We start from the raw sequence: 6,000 nt of genomic DNA, 5'->3' as shown, positions 1-6,000 counted from the left end.
ATGCATGTGTGTATCATCTGTGTAATTATTCAATGAGAGTGGGAGCATGTGTGTGTTCCTGCTCCATGGGGGATGACAGGCAGTTGGGAAGACGCTGAGCCCATTTTATCTGAGGTTAACAGGGGTCACATTTCACTCCTGGAAGTCCCCCACCCTCCCCCCACCCCATACAATTAAGCCTCAGTGTGGTGGAAAGACAGCCAGCAGACATTAAGAAAGGTCAACAATATTATCAGCTCCTAATCCAATTAGTTACTGTTTATTTGGGAATCCAGCTCCAGGTCAGCTTTTGGGGATGAGGCGGGGGAGAGAGGAGGGCATAGAATGGGGACAGGCTGAAATAAACTATTAAAGGTGGCCAGGACTGTGTCCCGAGAGCGGGAGCGGGGGTGGGGTGGGGGTGGGATCCCCAAAACATCATCTAGTAACGTACCTCCCGCTGGCTACTTGGAAGCTGGGTAGCTCTGGGGAAGAGCCTGCACTGCTCAGTAGGGGCTGAGATCTGGGGTTTCACTTCCAGAGACTAGAGTATAAGAGAAGAGTGGTTGTCTCCATCTGAGAGAATGTCTGCCTCTTTTCAGCGCTTGGATCCCTCATAGGTGGACTGGGAGCTGGACTGCCTGCCTCAGGGCTGTGGCCAGGTTCCCCCTGGATGGGAGTCAGAGGAGGAGATGTTGGTAAATGCACTATTAGCTCTTGAAGCCACTTCATTAATCCTGCCCTCTGTTTTATTTCCTCTTTTCTCCCCCACATCCTTTTCAGAGCCTTAGCAGGACCTCTGCTCCCTCCCACTCCAGGACAAGCAGGGGCAGTAGCTTGGGCCCATAGGGTCCCCAGGGTCCCTCTCCTGAGTATAAATAGTGGAAGAGACCCAGAACATGGACTCCTGGCCTTGGAGAAGGAGCAGCTCAGTGGGACGGAGGACCCAGGGCTGGAAGGGAGTGGGTGAGGTGGCTCTGACCTCTCAGGGTGCCCAGGATATGTGGAAGACTAAGGGAAAGAGGGATGGCTGAAGGATTCCAGGCCAGATTCCAGCTCCCACCTCCAGCCAAGCAGTCAGGGGCAGGCAAGGCTAAAACTTCCTTGGCTCTGGGAGCCAAGCCTGAGGTCACTTTTGCTTGGTTCTTGAGGACAAAAGTCCATGGACCTGGACACCTAGGAAACAAGCCCCTGCTTGTTTTTCCTGCCCCCAATGCCCTCTTCTCAATACAGAAACCCACATGCTTGGCTTTCTTTTCACCACCCTTTCCAGGTACATATACTTGAAGACACACACTTATATACATACTCATACACTCATAAACTTGCCTCTAAGACTCCAGGCCAGAGATGGGCAGGGTTTAAAGACATTGGCAGTGTTCCTTATCTAAGGACTTAAAACGGATCTACATGCTTTACAGAAGACTCCTCTGAAAGGTGTCTCCCCATTTATACCCCCCAAAAGATAACAATGATGATAATGCTTTAACAATTAATGATAATAATACATATCTTTGCCCTAGCAGTTTTCATCCATAGCTGAGCTGTGGAGTCATTCACAGAAGCTCTAAAAAAATGTGCCTGCCTAGGTGCTCCACCCTGGATCAAGCCAATCTGTATCTCCAGAATAGATCCCTGGAATCCATATATATGTATTGCTTTTTGGGGCCACACCCTCTGCACATGGAGGTTCCCAGGCTAGAGGTTGAATCAGAGCTATAGCCGCCAGTCTACACCACAGCCACAGCAATGTGGGATCCGAGCCACGTCTGCCACCTACACCATAGCTCACAGCAATGCCAGATCCTTAACCCTCTGACCAAGGCCAAGGGTGGAACCCACATCCTCATGGATACTAGTCAGATTTGTTTCCACTTCGCCAGCATGGCAACTCCCAAAATTGTATCAATTTTTAAAGTTACAATTTACAAATGACAAAACAGTGCATCCCTTTATCTCATTAGCCAGAGGAGTATTATTATCTCCATTTTATAGATGAGAAAACTGAGGCCCAAGCTGATTAAAGGTAGTAGTTTTTTCTTTCCTCCTTCTTTCCTTCCTTCCTATCCTGCCTCCCTCCTTTCTTCTCTTTCTTTCTTCCTCCCTTCATCCCTCCCTTCTTCTTTCTCTCCCTCTCTCTCTTTTTAATCAAATAACCAGGTCTCCTATTTCTGAGGGCAGCATGCCAGATTGCAACAGCTTCTAGTCAGTCACTGGAACTGAGAACACCTAGATGAGTCTGCCTTGATGCAAGAGCTCCCTCCTTTGTGACATATGTTTCCAAGCACAGCCTCTTCCTGGACATCAATTCCTTTAATTTAACCATCCTTTATTAAGCTTTTACTTGGGCGCTACAGAACTTCTCAAGAGGAATAAGACAAGAGTCTTGCTCTCTACTATGTGGCAAGAGAGTAGCAAACAGGGACTTTGGTGTCAGGTAGTTTGGCATTTGTATTCCGGTTCTACATGTATATATCATACATGTCATTTTGTTCAACTTGTAAGGCACTCGGAGCCTCACTCGTAAAATGGAGATAATACCACCAACTCTCTAGAGTTGTTTCTAGTGCCATATCTGATCAATACACGGTAAATTCGATTATTTGAAACATAAGGAAACAACTATAACACCTGCCTGAACAGCTGTAACTAACGAGATTGATATTACTGGAGCAACTAGAACTCACACATTGTTGGGAATGTAAGCTGTTAAAATCACTTTGGACTAATGTTTGGCAGTACCTACAGAAGCTATGTATATCCTACAATTCAGCAAATCTCCTGGGAATATGCCTATGAGAAATAGATGTTTATGTGTGCCAAAAGTCATGTACAAGAATGTTCACAGCAAGTGATTTTGTAGTCCCAAATGAGGACAGCCCAAAGGTCCATCCACAAGCGAACAGATACATTTGACATATTCACATGTGGAATACTACACAGCAAGGCAAAAGAATGGACTACTGAAATATCACAGATGTAGATAAACTTCACAGATATAAAGCTGGACACGAAAGAGTTTATGCTGTATGATGCATACATAAGATTTAATAACAAGAAAAATTATTCTAGGACAATGGAAGTTAGAATAGGAGGTAATGGGAAATAAGGCACAAAGAATCCCTTTGGAGTGCTAGAATTGTGCTATAACTTAATATTAGAAGTTACATATATTTGGGTGTATGCATGTAAAAACATGTTTATTTTTTTGGCTAGTCTGTGGCATGCAGAAGTTCTCTGGGCCAGGGACAAAATGTGTGCCATTGCAGTGACCTGGGCCACTGCCATGACAACGCTGTATCCTTACCCTGCTGAGACACCAGTGAACTCCCTAAAAATTAATTTAAAATTCACCTAAGATTACTACACTTGACTGTATATAAGTTATACTTCAATTTAAAAAATTATCTGGTAGGAGTTCCCATTCGTGGTGCAGTGGTTAACGAATCTGACTAGGAAACATGAGGTTGCGGGTCTGATCCCTGGCCTTGCTCAGTGGGTTAAGGATTTGGCATTGCTGTGAGCTGTGGTGTGGGTTGCAGATGTGGCTCGGATCCCGTGTTGCTGTGGCTCTGGCGTAGGTTGGTGGCTACAGCTCCGATTAGACCCCTGGCCTGGGAATCTCCATATACCGCAGGAGCAGCTCAAGAAAAGGCAGAAAAAGGCAAAAAAAAAAATTATCTGGTAGCCTAACATCAATATCTTGAGAGGAATAAAAAGGATTATGGAACTTTAAAGGAAGAGGTAAAGCCTGGTGGTCATCATGACTAGGAAGGTGATCAGGAAAGTTTTTTTTTTTTTAATCTTTTTAGGGCCGTACCTGTGGCATATGGAGGTTCACAGGCTAGGGGTTGAATCTGAGCTGTAACCATTGGCCTACACCACAGCCACAGCAATGCCAGATCCAAGTTGCATCTGTGACCTACACCGCAGCTCATGGCAACACTGGATCCTTAACCCATTGAGGGAGGCCAGGGATCAAACCTGTGTCTTCATGGATACTGGGTACATGGATACATGAGCCATGACGGGAACTCCAGAAAAGGCACTGATAATGTAACTTGAAGAAAAGATGAAGCACTGGCAGGTAGAGAAGGAAAGAGCTATTGAAAGGAAGCATCCAGTTGGGATGCTCTTGTGTGAAGAGTTGGCAGGAGGAAGATGGCTGCAGAGGTAGTTTGAGATTAGATCAGCAAGACCCTCCCTGAATGTCAGTTGAGAAGTTTATACCTAACTGCATACCACAGTGTTTGAGCAGGACAGGGACATAACAGAGTGTGCTTAAATAAGATTCACCTGGCCACAAGTGGATTGGCTGGATGGAGGGGAGAGAAGCAGGGTGTCCTGGGAAGATGGCCTGTGGGCCTGCTGCAGCCCTGAGGGCTGTTGGATCCTGGGCCTCAGGCCCTTCTGGTATCAGGGCCATGCCCTGGGACAGGCCAAAGTGCCGTGATGGCAGTCAGGAGAAGTGGGCATTAGGGGATGGCTTAGTTGAGGGGGGAGTCCTTAGGGAGACAGGGTCCTCCTCCAGCCCCCACTGTGGGCATCTGCTGCTGCTTCCTCTGCATTCCTTCACCACTGGGCCCAGAACATTGATCTTTGGTCCTTGCCCTGTGGCCCTGCTGGAAGCTGGGCCTGGAAAGTGCTTCTTTGTGCCTGTCTCCTGCCTTCCAGCGGAGCTCAGCATTGTGCCAGGAATGGAGGAGGTGATAAACATTTGTAAAGTGAAGGCTAGAGTTTGGCTCAACTAAGACAACAGGAAAGTCCTCAGAAAACAGAAAAGACTGGGAGGAGAGCGTAGTTGGTCAGAATTTGCATCCTTCCTATACAACTTTCAAGCTGTGTGATCTTTGGCAAGTTACCTTCTGTGCCTCGGCTCCTTTTGGTCAGTGGAGATAATAATCGTGCCTGTTTCCCTGCTTCATCTTATTGTGAAGGTGAAATAAAGTTTCCAAAGCAATTGGAATAATGCCTAATATAGAATAGCACTGGAGAAACATTAGTGAGTTATGTAATTGCTTCTGATGGTGGGATTAAATGTTTTCTTTGTTTCTTTACACTTTGTACAATGAGCATGCATTACCTGGCTAAGCACGGAAAAAATTAAGTAAAAGATGGAAGAAAAAGACACTGGTGATAGCAACATGCTTTAAGGGGCAGCCAAAGAAATGGACACTCTTACTTACAAACATTTCTCCAACCCTAGAGCAGGGAGAAGAGGCAGCGCCCTCAGGCCTGGCTCACCTTGGCTATGGAAGGGGGCTGTGTTTGAACCTTACAGAGTGGGAGAGGTGTGGATTGACTGGCACATAGGTGATGCAGCTCTAGAGACAAATCCAATATCATTAATAAAAAGCCATCATTCATTGAGTGCCAACTAGGTGCCAGAGTTGGTTTTTTGGTGTGGTTTTTTTTTTTTTTTTTTTTTTTTTTGCTTTTTAGGGCCACACCTGCGGCATATGGAGGTTCCCAAGCTAGGAGTCGAATCAGAGCTGTAGCTGCCTGCCACAGTCACAGCCACAGCAACACAGGATCCAAGCCACATCTGTAGCCTATACCACAGCTCATGGCAATGCTGGATGCTTAACCCACTGAGCAAGGCCAGGGATCGAACCTGCATCCTCATGGATGCTAGTCAGATTCCTTAACCGCTGAGCCACGACGAGAACTCTGGTGATGATTATATCTTATACTAATCATCACCACTACCTTGCAAGGTAAATATTATTACCCCAATTTTTATGCCACTCTGAGAAGTAACTTGCCCAAGGTCTTACCACAAAGCTGAGATTTGAACCCTGTGTTGAGATGACTTCTTTTCACTAACTCTCCAGGCCGTTTTCCACATATGAGAGGCAGGAAATACCCTCAGGCCCAGATCCCTCACCCCAAGCAGGACTCTCCCCTCTATTCTCTTCTCTCTGGTTACTGCAGGGAACCATCAGTCCCTGGACTTGTCCCCAGACCTCCTCCCTAAAGGCAGAACCAGGTACCAGTCCCTGTCCCCAGTCTGGTCAACAT

General features: G+C 46.4%; 1 long non-coding RNA gene across 5 annotated transcripts in view; it reads right to left on the bottom strand.

The window, feature by feature from the left end:
- Positions 1-263: 263 nt before the first annotated feature.
- The window catches only part of LOC125116171 (uncharacterized), a 116,167-nt gene continuing 110,430 nt past the window's right edge, over positions 264-6,000 (bottom strand). For all 5 annotated transcript variants that reach the window (XR_007132271.1, XR_007132272.1, XR_007132269.1 and 2 more), the window contains one exon: positions 264-648. This is a non-coding gene — a long non-coding RNA (uncharacterized LOC125116171). The remainder of the gene's footprint in view (positions 649-6,000) is intronic.

The sequence above is a fragment of the Phacochoerus africanus genome, chromosome 15 (genome assembly GCF_016906955.1).
Source record: "Phacochoerus africanus isolate WHEZ1 chromosome 15, ROS_Pafr_v1, whole genome shotgun sequence".
NCBI lineage: Eukaryota > Metazoa > Chordata > Mammalia > Artiodactyla > Suidae > Phacochoerus > Phacochoerus africanus.
Note: the sequence above shows the minus strand (reverse complement) of the source record. Positions and strands in the feature narration are given on the sequence as shown.